Source organism: Theropithecus gelada, chromosome 4, assembly GCF_003255815.1.
Source record: "Theropithecus gelada isolate Dixy chromosome 4, Tgel_1.0, whole genome shotgun sequence".
NCBI lineage: Eukaryota > Metazoa > Chordata > Mammalia > Primates > Cercopithecidae > Theropithecus > Theropithecus gelada.
The window spans coordinates 51,631,588-51,644,845 of record NC_037671.1 but is presented as its reverse complement, the minus strand read 5'-3'; the positions used below and the strand labels follow the sequence as shown (position 1 = coordinate 51,644,845).

The 13,258-nt window shown below is 36.0% G+C and overlaps 1 pseudogene; it reads left to right on the top strand.

Annotated features, from left to right (window-relative positions):
* LOC112622579 overlaps positions 1–3,477 on the top strand; it is a 39,082-nt pseudogene extending 35,605 nt beyond the window's left edge.
* Positions 3,478–13,258: the final 9,781 nt, after the last annotated feature.

Below are 13,258 nucleotides of genomic sequence, written 5' to 3'. Positions count from 1 at the left end.
ATAGTTAATCGATCATGCAATATCTAGGACTGAAAAAGATGGGGAGTCTACAAAGTTCTCTAATGGGAGAGTAGCCAAGGACACTTGGGGAAGACCCATTGCATATAAATATACATATACATATATATATACGTATACATATTTCAAATATTTCTCTTGTCCTTCTGCAAACCTGCAGCCAAAGTAATATTGAACTGGGTAAAGTGACAGACCCAGACTTTCATATAAAAAATATATATTTATATGAAATATATACATATATTTCATATATAACTTTTTTTCTGAAAATAAAAAGCTGATGAACAGTTTCAGAATGCCATTGAGGACGACCAGTAAGAGAAAAGTGAGGAAATTAAATTATTCAGGTAACTGGAGTTTTGGAACCAATCTACATTTTACAATGGGCCCGGTAGATCTGGAAAAAAGTTTCTGTGGTTATTTACTTAGCTGCTGAGTTAATATCAGGAATAAATACATTCAGCAACAGCATCACCACATTGCCTCTTTAACTAGTAAAGGCTCTTACAGTAAAAAAATGGCCAGCTCCTAGAATATTCTATTTTTACTCAAAAAGTACATCAAAGTCAGTATCTGATCCCTGGAGGGAACCAGAGAGATTAGTGGCACCATCAACATCTTAAAAGATGCATGTAAAAATAACATTTTTATATACTCACTTAAATTGACAATTTGACCTGCACAGAAGATAGGAAAATCTTGTAGGACAGTAGATTAAAATACACTTTATTAGGAGATGACTGCAATTGCAGATGCTATTTCACATGTGGCATATTTGGAAAACAAAGTAAATATAACTGATGGTGTCTATGTAACTTCATGTGTATTTTTTCTCTGAGTTAATAAACATTTCACTACTTTATTTGCACAGGAGTATGCTTTCTTCATCCTGTCTTAGGGTTATAGCAACTTTCCAATTCTGCTAATTGTCCTGTGTAAGGAATGTAATCATTTTGCTATACTTCTGAGGATCATGTTTATCAATTATATGGACAATATCATATTATAGTTCACTGGTAAGGAGAATATAGCAAGATGAGTTGAGAAAACATGTGAAAAAGAAAAAGGGTTTACAAGTAAATTCTATGCATGGTATGTTGGGAATTGTTAACTTTATAATTCAGTTTAAAAGTTGGCAAACTTTTTCTGTGAAGAATTAGATAGTAGCTTTTTCACAACATGTTTGCTTCCAGAGCACTTGCTGCTAAAACCACCCCTAAAAGCCAAAATGGTAAAGGAAGAGATTCATAACAACGTCATTGTTATTGGACACATAGATCTGGGAAAGTCCATGACTACTGGCCATCTGATCTCCAAATGTGATAGCATCAACAAAAGAACCATTTAAAAATTTTAGAAGGCAGCTGCTGATGTGTGAAAGGGTTCCCTTAAATGTGTCTGGGTCTTGGATAAACTGAAAGCTGAGCATGAATGTGATATCGCCATTGAAATCTCCTTGTGGAAATTTGAGATCAGAAACTCCTGTGTCACTCTCATTGACACCCTAGGAAATGGAGACTTTATCAAAAACATGATCTCAGGCAAATTCGAAGCTGGTGTCTCCAAGGATGAGCCAACCCATGATCATGCCCTTCTTGGTTACACTGTAGGTGTGAAACAATAGTTGGCTTTAACAAAATGGATTTCACTGAGCCACCCTATAGCCAGGAGAGATATGAGGAGATCGTTAGGAAAGTCAGCACTTACTTTAAGAAGACTGGCTACAAACTTGACATAATAGCATTTGTGTTAATTTCTGGTTGGAATGTTAATAACGTGCTGGAACTGTGATGGTTAATATTGAGTGTCAACTTGATTGGATTGAAGGATGCAAAGTATTGTTCTGGGTGTGTCCATGAGGGTGTTGCTAAAAGAGATTAACATTTCAGTTAAGGGACTGGGAGAAGCAGACCCACCCTCAATCTGGGTGGGCATGATCTAATCAGCTGCCAACATGGCTAGAATAAAAGCAGGCAGAGAAACGTGAAAGGACTAGACTGGCTAAGTCTTCTGGGCTCCATCTTTCTGCCATGATTGATACTTCCTGCCCTCTAACATCAGACTCCAAGTTCTTCAGCTTTTGAAATCTTGGACCTACACCAGTGGTTTGCATGGCTCTTGGGCCTTCAGTCACAGACTGAAGGCTGCACTGTCAGCTTTCCTACTTTTGAGGTTTTGGGACTTGAATTGGCTTCCTTGCTCCTCAGTTTGCAGATGGCCTTTTGTGGAACTTCACCCTGTGATTGTGTGAGTCAATACTCCTTAATAAACTCCCTTTCATATACATCTATGTTAGTCCATTTTCATACCACTGTTAAGGACATACCCAACACTGGAAAATTTACAAAAGAGGGTTTTAATGGACTTACAGTTCCAAGTGACTGGGAGGCCTTACAATCACAGTGGAAAGCAAGGAGGAGCAAGTCACGTCTTACATTGATGGCAGCAGGCAAAGAGAGACAGTTTGTGCAGGAAAACTCCCCCTTATAAAACCATCAGATCTCATGAGACCCACTCACCATCACAAGAACAGCATGGGAAAGACCCACCCCCATGATTCAACCACTTCCCACCAGGTCCCACCCACAGCATGTGAGAATTCAAGATGAGATTTGGGTGGGGACACAGCCAAACCACATAAACATCTATCCTATTAGTCCTGTCCACCTAGAGAACCCTGACTAATATGAGAACTAAGTGCTCACGTCTTGTTTATAGGGACGGAGAGTCACCTGTAAAGATGTCAATTCCAGCGGAACCACACTGCCTGAAGCTCTTGACTACTAACTCATCCAACTAACAAGCCCTTCTATCTGCCTCTCCAGGATGTCTACAAAATTGGTGGTACTGATATCGTCCCTGTGGGCTGAGTGGAGACATGTTCTCAAGCCCAGCATGGTGGTTATCTTTGCTCCAGTCAATGTTACAACTCAAGTAAAGTCTGCTAAACTGCAACATGAAGTTTTGAGTGAAGCTCTTTCTGGGGAAAATATGGGCTTCAATGTCAAGAATGTGTCTGTCAAATATATTTGTTGTGACAATGTTGCTGGTGGCAGCAAAAATGACCCACAAATGGAAGCAGCTGCATTCACTGCTCAGGTGATTATCCTGAACCAGCCAAATCAAATCATTGGTGGCTATGTCCCTATACTGGATTGCCACACAGCTCACATTGCTTGCAAGTCTGCTGAGCTGAACGAAAAGATTGAATATTATTCTGGTAATAAGTTGGAAGATGGCCTTAAATTCTTGAAATCTGATGGTGCTGCCATTGTTGATGTGGTTTCTGACAAGTCCACATGTGTTGATAGACTCTCTGACTATTCTCCTCTGGATCGTTTTTCTGTTCATGATATGAGATAGACAGTTACTACTGGTGTCATCAAAGCAGTGGACAAGAAAGCTGCTGAAACCGGCAAAGTCACCAAGTCTACTCAGAAGCCTCAGAAGGCTAAATGAATATTATCCCTAATACCTACCACCCCAATCTTAATCAGTGGTAAAAGAATGACCTCAGAACTTTTTGTTTCAATTGGCCATTTAAGTTTAACAGTACAAGATTGGTTAATGGTAGCAATGCGTCATAAAATCTTCAGAAGGAAAGGAGAATGTTTTGTGGGCCCAATATTTCTTTTCTTCTTTTTTTTTTTTTTTAATGTGTGGTAGTTTTAAGTTATTAGTTTTTAAAATCAGTGCTTTTTTTTTTGGAGATGGAGTCTCACACTGTTGTCTAGGGTGGAGTGCGGTGGTGTGATCTTGGCTCATTGCAACCTCCGCCTCCAGGGTTCAAGAAATTCTCCTGCCTCAGCCTCCCGAGTAGCGAGATTACAGATGCCCTAAAATCAGTACTTTTTAATGAAAACAACAAAAAACCTGTCACAGTATTTTGAGACCTGTTAAAACTAAGTTTAATGAGGAAAAAAAAGAGTCAGATAGTAATACTAACTTTTGTAGGCCAGGAGACTAAATCAAGAATACTAGATAAACTAAGGATATTAAATAACTAATGTAACAAGAGAGAAGACAAATGTCCATTTTTATTGGTGAAATTAAAAAATAATATAACTGAGTACATATTTTGTAACACAGTTGAGTAAGAAAAAGAGTGAAATTTTATTTTATTTTGGGGAGCACATATTATTTTGCTTATTTGGTGATCAAAATTAGTGGTTCATATTTCAAAATTGATTAAAAATATTCATCTGTTCATGATAATGTGTAATAAGAATTGGTGTATTTCATCTTTGAAAATATCTTTCTCTACAAATGATTACTGCCAAATACTGATATAAATCTATGAGCGTATGATTTTAATTGAGCATATTCAATGCTTGGAGGCATTTATATATTTCTATTAGATTTTTCTTTTGATACTTACCATTTAGCATGTCATTTTATTGCAGATTTATCATTTCTAATTGAAGGTTAAGTGGAAGCTCTGCAATTGCTCAGTCAAGTGGATTCTGAAATACAGATATTTCCTTTGCATTTACATAGAGGTTCCCAAGACACTGCTAGAACTGTAGTTTGATCTTGTAAAATATACCCACTACAACTTTGTATGAGAATGGATTTCTCATTTTTTAAAATTTGACAGCATAGTTAAGTATATAAAGTAGTTTAACATTACATGTGATTCCAACATTTAGCTGTCATTGAAATAACTTTACCATAAGTTTTGCATACATGTTGTTTTGGCTTGAAATTTTAGGTTTAATTCATTAAGAAAAATAAATCTGTAATGAAACTAAATTCCAAAGCCAGTCAGTGTTCAGTTGAAGGGATTTCTTTTCACTTATAAAGAAATTTGTTCTGGGCTTGAACCAAAAATGCAATAAAAGTTTAAGCCACCAGGATCTTGTACATTAGGGCATGTTAGGATATTTAACTTCTATTTCTGACAAAAATTCTTGGAAACTGGTGATAGTTGAGTTCTCAAAAGTAATGAAGTTCACTGTTGACACTACATGAAAAAGCCAAGTGTTTTCTGGAATGTACTTCCTGATGAATTCAATGAATAACCATTGGCTTTAAACATCTTACATTTTTTACAACTTTATAATTTGTCCAAGTGAACACTTTTAGCTCCAAACATATTTTACCACTATAAATTAGGAAATATTATCAGATTCCCCTTTAATTTGTGCTAAATTAATGTTTTCTCAAATTCTTTTATAATGTTCTTACTTGGTGTTTTTCCACTCAGCTTATGCAGTGAACTTAATTTTTCAGTTGATCCACACTCAGCATTGACACTTTAAACAACTGAGTGATAGAGTGGTCCCTTGATGTCTGTAGGGGTTTGATCACAGGATCCCCTTGGATATCAAAATTCAAATATGCTGAAGTCCCCTATAAACAATGGTATAGTATTTGTATATAACCTATGGAACTCTTCATGTATACTTTATTTTTTATTTTATTTTACTTCATTATTATTTTTTAGAGATAGAGTCTCACTCTAATTACCCAGGCTGGAGTGTACCTAGGCTGGAGTGTAGTGGTATAATCATAGCTTACTGCAACCTCAAATTCATGGGCAAAAGCAATCCTCTCACCCCAGCCTCTCAAGTAGATGGGACTACAGGTACGTATACCAGCTGGCTAATTTTTACTTTTATTTTTATTTTTGTAGAGATGGAGTCTTACCCAGGCTGGTCTCAAATTCCAGACCTCAAATGATCCTCCCTTTGGCCTCCCAAAGTGCTGGGATTACAGGTACAAGCCATCGCACTGAACCACTTTCCATATACTTTAAATCATCTCTAGATTACTTATAATACCTAACACAATGTAAATGCTATGTTAAAGTTTCTAAATATGTTCTATACTCAATTGGTTTTTATTTGTTATTTTTTAGTTTATTTTAAAGTTTCTAAATATATTCTATACTCAATTGGTTTTTATTTGTGTTATTTTTTATTATTGTATTGTTACTTTAAAAAATTACTTTCTTTGGGATTCAGGGGTATTTTGCAGGTTTGTTACATAGATCTATAGCATAAGGGTGAAGTTAGGGTTTCTAGTGTATCCATCACCCAAATAATGACCATTGTACTCAATAGGTAACTTTTCAACTCTTAACCCACTCCTACTTCGCACTCCCTCATCTTTTGGTGTCTCCAGTTTCTATTATTTCCATCTCTATGTCCATAAATTCCCACTGTTTAGCTCCTGCTTGTAAGTGAGAATATGAGATATTTGATTTTCTTTTTCTGAGTTATTCACGTGGGAGAATGGTCTTCTCCTTTGTTGCTGAAAAGGAAATGACTATCCTTTTTTAATGGCTGCATAGTATTCCATGGTGTATATATACAACATTTTCTTTATCCAATCCACTGTGGAGGACACACGTTAGTTTCATTACTTTGCTACTGTGAATAGTGCTGAGATAAACATATTAGTGCAGCTGTCTTTTTTATATAATGATTTCTTTTTCTTTGGGTAGACACTCCATAGTAGGATTGTTGGATTGAATGTAGTTCTATTTGTAGTTACTTCAGATATCTACATGTTGTTTTCCCTAGAGGCTGAACTAATTTACATTCCCATCAACAGTGGAATTCCTTTTTCTTCTCATCCATGTCATCTGTTGTGCACGTGTGTGTGTGTTTTACTTCTTTTTTCATAATGATCATTTTGACTGGTGTAAGATACCTCAGAGTGGTTTTAACTTGCATTTTCCTGATGATTAGTGATGTTGAACCTCTTTGCACGTGTTTGCTGGCCACTCGTATTTCTTCTTTTGAGAAATGCCTGTTCGTGTCCTTTGCCTAGTTTTTAGTTTGGTTGTTTGCTTTTTCTTGCTGAGTTGTTTGAGTTCCTTATAGATATTGGACATTAGTCCTTTGCTGGAGACATAATTTGCTTGTATTTTCTCCTGTTCCATATGTTGTCGGTTCACTCTGTTGATTATTTCTTTCGCTGGATGGAAGCTTTTTAGTTTAATTAAGTCCCAATTGTATTTTTGTTGTTGTTGTTGCTTTTGCTTCTGGGTCCTTCATTACAAATTATTTGCCTAGGCTAATGTCCAGAAGAGTGTTTCCTAGAGTTGTGCCCAAAATTTTTATAGTTTCAGGTCTTACATTTAAGTCTTTTATCCATCTTGAGATAATTTTGTATATGGTGAGACATAGGGGTCCAATTTAATTCTTCTGCAATTGGCCAGTCAATTTTCCAAGCACCATTTATGGAATACAGTGTCCTTTCTCCATTGTTTAATTTTGTCACTTTCATTGAAGATCAGTTGTTTGCAGGTATTTGGTTTTATCTATCAGTTCTCTACTTTGTTCCATTGATCTATGTGTCTACTTTTCTGCCAGAACCATGCTGTTTTAGTTACTATAGCCTTGTAGGATAATTTGGAGTCAGGCAGTGTGATGCCTCTGGATTTGTTCTTTCTGCTTAGGATTGCTTTGGCTATTCAGGCTTTTTGTTGTTCTTGTTCCATACGAATTTTAGGATTTTTTTTTTTTTCTAATTCTATAAAGAATGTCATTGGTATTTTGATAAAAATTGCTTTGAATCTCTAGATTGCTTTGGGTGGCATGGTCATATTAATGATATTTATTCTTCTAATCCATTACACGGGATTTTTCTCCATTTGTTGTGTTATCTACCATTTCTTTCATCAATATTTTATAGTTCCCCCTGCAGAGATCATTCATTTTTTGGTTAAAAGTATTCTCACATTTTTTTTGTGGCCATTATAAATGGGATTGTATGCTTGATTTGGTTCTCACCTCCAATGTTACTGTTGTATATAAATACTACTGACTTTTGTACATTAATTTTGTATCCTGAAATTTTCCTGAAGTTGTTTATCAAATCTAGGAGTCTTTTGGAGAAGTCTTTAGTTTTTTTTTTTTTTTTCTAGGTGTATGACCATGTCATCAGCAAATAGATAATTTTATTTCCTCTCTTTCATTTTGGATGTTTTTTATTTTTTTTCTCTTGCCTGACTGCTCTCACTAGGACTTCCAGTGCTATATTGCATAGTAGTGGTGATGGTGGACATCCTTATCTTGTTCCAGTTCTTAGGCAAAATATTTTCAACTTTTCTTTATTCTGTATAATGGGGGCTGTAAGACTGTCATATATGGTTCTTATTATTTTGAGGTATGTTTCTTTGATGTCTGTTTGTTGGGGTTTTTTAAATCATGAAAGGATGTGGGATTGTATTAAATGCTTTTTCTGGATCCATTGGAATGATTATATGGTTTTTGTTCTTAGTTCTGTTTATGTGATAAATCACATTTATTGATTTGCATCTCTAGAATAAAGTCCACTTGATCATAAGAAATTATCTTTTTGATGTGCTGTTAAATTTTGTTTGCCAATATTTTGTTAAGGATTTTTGCATATTTCATCAGGGATATTGGGCTGTAATCTTTTTTGTGTGTGTTCCCTTGCCTGATTTTGGTGTCAGCGTGATACTGTATTTATAGAATGAGTGAGAAAAGAATCCCTTCTTGATTTTTGGAAATAGTTTAAGTAAGATTAGTACTAGCTCTTCTTTGCACATCTAGTAAAATTTGGCTGTGAATACATATTGTCCTGGAGTTTATTTTTTTGGAAGTGTTTTTTATTACTGATTTGATTTCATCATTCATTACTGGTCTTTTCAGGATTTCTATTTCATACTGGTTCGATTTGGGGATAATGTATTGTTCCAGAAATTCATTCATTTCCTCTAGGTTTTCTAGTTTGTGTGCATAAAGGTGTTCACAGTAGTCACTGATGATCTTTCGTATTTCTGTGGTATCAGTTGTAACATCATCTTTGCCAAGTCTGACTGTGCTTATTTGAATCCTGTCTTTTTTTTTTTTCTTGGTTAATCTAGGTAGCACTGTCAATTATGTTTATCCTTTCAAAAAATCAGCTTTCTGTTTCACTGATCCTTTTTTTTTTTTTTTTGGTCACAATTTCATTTATTTCTGCTCTGATCTTTGTTATTTCTTTTCTTCCGCTTTAGGTTTGGTATATTCTTGTTTTTTTAGTTCCTTGAGGTATGACATTAGGTTGTTAATTTGAAATCTTTCCATCTGCTTGATGTAGGAATTTTATGCTATCAACTTTCCTCTTAGCATTGCTTTTGCTGTATCCCTTAGCATTTGGCACATTGTGCCTCTATTTTCATTCATTTCAAAAAAATTTTGAATTCTACCTTCATTTTATTGTTTATCCAAATGTTGTTCAAGAGTAAGTTGCTTAGTTTCCATGCACTTGTGTAGTTTTGAGAATTCCTCTTGGTATTCATTTCTAATTTTATTTCATTGTGTTCTAAAAAAGTATGTGATACAGTCTCAAGTTTTTGAATTTATTGGGACTTGCTTTATATAAGGTCAAACATATGGTTGATTTTGGAGAATGTTCCATGATCAGATGAGAAGAATGTACTTTCTGTAGTTTTTGGGTAGAATGTTCTGTAAATGTCTATTAGGTGTATTGGGCCTATAGTCTAGTTTCAGTCCAGAGTTTCTTTGTTAATTTTCTGCTTTAATGATATGTCTAGTGGTGTCAGTGGGATGTTGAAGTCCCCTGCTATTATTGCATTACTGGTAATATGTTTTCCTAGGTCTAGAGGTATTTATGGTATGAATCTGGGTGTTCCAATGTTGGGTGCATATATTTTATATAGTTACAATTTGTTTTATTGAACCCTTTATTGTTATATAATTCTCTCTTTGTCTTTATTTTACAGTTGTGGTTTAAAGTCTGTTTCTCCTATCTGATATGAGAATCTCACATCTGATATGAGAATGGCTATTTCTACTCACTTTTGTTTTCCATTTGCGTGACATATCTTTTTCCACTTCTTTACTTTGAGCCTGTAAGTGTCTTTAGCTAAAAGGTGGGTCTCTTGTAGGTAACAGATGGTAGGATGTTATGTTTTATCCAACTTGCTAGTCTAAATCTTTTAAGTGGAGAATTTAAGCCATTTATATTCAAGGTTAATGTTGATATGTGAGGTTTTGTTCTTGTCATAGTGTTGTTAGCTACTTGCCTTGGAGTCTTAATTGTAATTACTTATAGAATCTGTGAGCTTTCTATTATGTGTGCTTTGATATTGGTGAGTATTTTCCTTTCACTTGCGTGTTAAAACTCCTTTGAGCATTTCTTGTAGGACTAGTATAGTGGTGTTGAGTTCTCTCAGCATTTCCTTCTCTGAGAAATACTTTTTTCTCCTTCATTTATGAAGCTTAGTTTGATAGGATATAATATTTTTGTCTGGCTTTTTCTTTTCTTGGAGCAGGTAAAAATAGGGCTCCAATCTCTTCTGGCTCCAAAAGTTTCTGCTGAAAACTCTAGTATTAGTCTGATGGGATTTCTTTTATAGCTGATTTGGTGCTTTTCTCTGTCTACTTTTAGGATTTGTTCTATCACGTTAACCTTGGATAGTCTGGTGAGTGTATAACTTGGTGATATTCATCTTATGTAGCCGCTTCAAGATATTCTCTGGATTTTGTGTATCTGTATATCTACATCTTTAGCAAGATCCAGGAAATCTTCCTGAATTATTTTCTTAACTATGCTTTCTAAACTTCTTATTTTTTCTTTTCTCCTTCAGGAATGGCTATGAATCACAAGTTTGGTTGCTTTATAAAATTTTATGTTTCTCAAAAGCTTTGTCATTTTAGAAAATTCTTTTTCCTTTATCTTTTCTGACTGGGTTTATTCAAAAGACTGGTCTTCAAGGTCTTAAATTATTTCTTCTGCTTGGTCTAGTCTCTTGTTAAAGCTTTCAATTGCGTCTTGAAATTCTGTCAATGAATTTTTATTTCCAGAAGTTCTCTCTGTTGTTGATATGTTTTTAAACGTATGTCTGAAAAACATCCCATGAATTGTTTTCCTGGTTGCTTTACGTTGGTTTTCAACTTTCTCTTGAATGTCATTGAGCTTCCTTACAATCTGTGTTTTGAATTCTATATCTGTCATTTAAAATTTTTCATTTTGGTTAGAATCCATTGCTAGGGAGCTAGTGTGGTTCTTTGGGGGGTGTGTCACAACATTCTGTTTCTTCATGGTGCTGGAGTTCTTGGCTGGTTCCTGCTCATCCTTCGAAGGTTTTGATTCTTATTTTTGAATTTACTTTCATTTAGATAGTATATTTTTTCCCCCTTGCTTGCTGGTGTGACTGTAGAGCCTGTTGGGTAGAGTCTTTTGGCTTTGCTTCTATTGCCCTGTGCACTTCTGTCATCGTTTTATATTGGATTGTGCAGTTACACTTACAGGTCTGTAGATGAAACTAACAGGTCAGAGCCAGCTGTGGCAAAAGCAGATGGATATTTACTAGATCTTTGCTTACTGTGTGGTGCACTCTGGTGACACAGCTGGGCAGGTCTGGATCACCTGGCTTGCCCATGAATATTACAGTGATGAGCACAGGAACTAGTCTTGATGGGAGTGGCTCAGGGAGCTCCTGGTAAAATACTCTGATGTCTGCTGGAGGTGAGTGGACTATACTAGCTTTATGTCCAAGATAGGCAGGAATGCAGTGTGGGTCCCCATGACACCCCTGTGCTGGGCTCATGGACTCTCACCTCAAATGCACACTGTCATCTACCTCAGCCCTCAGTGCAGCTAAGAGCCATGGAAGACCCCTGTGCTGTGATTTTCTGTGGGACTGGTTTCAGTGTGGAACCTCCTCACTCAGCCTATGTATTGTTTTATTTTTTTCTTTTCTTTTCTTTTCTTTCTTTTGAGGAGTTTCACTCTTGTCACCCAGGCTGGAGTGTAATGGCATGATATCGGCTTACTGCAACCTCCACCTCCTGGGTTCATGAGATTCTCCTACCTCAGTCTCCTGAGTAGCTGGGATTACAGGCACTCACCACCACGCCAGGCTAGTTTTTTGTAATTTTAGTTGAGACGAGATTTTGCCATGTTGGGCAGGCTGGTCTCGAACTCCTGACCTTAAGTCATCTGCCTGCCTTGGCCTCCTAAAGTGCTGGGATCACAGATGTGAGCCACCGTGCCCAGCCTGCTATTTTTCTATTGTTATTTCCAAATATTTTCCATGGCCTTTAGTTGAATTCATTGATGTAGAACCCGTGGATACAGCGGGCCAACTGTATTGGTAATATCCCTCAATTTGTCAAGAACCAAGGAAAAGCACTCTAAATCATTTTTATTTAAAAAATTATTTGATTTTTCTCCTAAAGTCCTCAACTCTTTGAACAACTGTTCTTGCAGAAAGGCTAATAGTCCTAAACAAGATTACTTTCTCTGAACACATTTTCTGTAGCGATCATTATTGTGATAAATGCTTAATTTGGTAATATCAACGTACATTGTAATCTTTTAGCACAGCTATATTGTTATCGTATAATGAATACAATTCTTGTTAACTAAGATAACAACATCCACACTTGATTCTGCCTTTAAAGTGCAAAGTCCACTTTTTTTTTTCTTGTTTTAACAGAATGGGTATGTAGTGATGATAGAAAATAAAGTTGCAATATGGAGGAGATATATATAGTATTTGAAGAGCTGTCAAGTTAGAACTATGTCACTGTGATTTGTGAATTGCATAGCAGTGAAAAGTAATGAGAGTATCAGATAAGGTCTTTGTTGCATATACTCAACTCGGTAGCCATAGAGAATACATAAACCAATGAGTATTGCCTAGTGAAATGAAACTTTTTCTCTGGACACTGAAATTTGAATTTTATGTAATTTTCATTTTGTCCTTCCTTGTCAAGAATGAAAAAATGTACCATAATCACACATAAATATTCAAGTTAGATTGAAAACATAGTGCCTGATCATCAGTTAGTTTAAAAGAATCATAGCATGTGTGACCACATCTTAAAGGATATTGAGTCTGACTCAGTTAATTTTTTAGAAAATAAATCAAGGGGCTGGGCAGGGTGGCTCACGCCGGCAATCCCAGCAATTTGGGAGGCTGAGGTGGGTGAATCATCTGAGGTCAGGGGTTCAAGACCAGCCTGACCAGCATGGTGACATTCTATCTCTACTGAAAACACAAAAATTAGTATTGGGTGCCTGTAATCTCAGCTACTTGGAAGGCTGAGACAGGAGAATTGCTTGAACCTGGGAGGTGGAGGTGACAGTGGGCCAAGATCATGCCACTGCACTCCAGCCTGGGCAACAGAGTGAGACTCCATTCAAAAAAAAAAAAAAAAAAAAAAAGAAAAGAAAATAAAGAAAGAGTCTGAAGTGTTAAATGACTCATACAAGACACACAGACAGTGATAGTAGAGCTAGGAATCTTGTT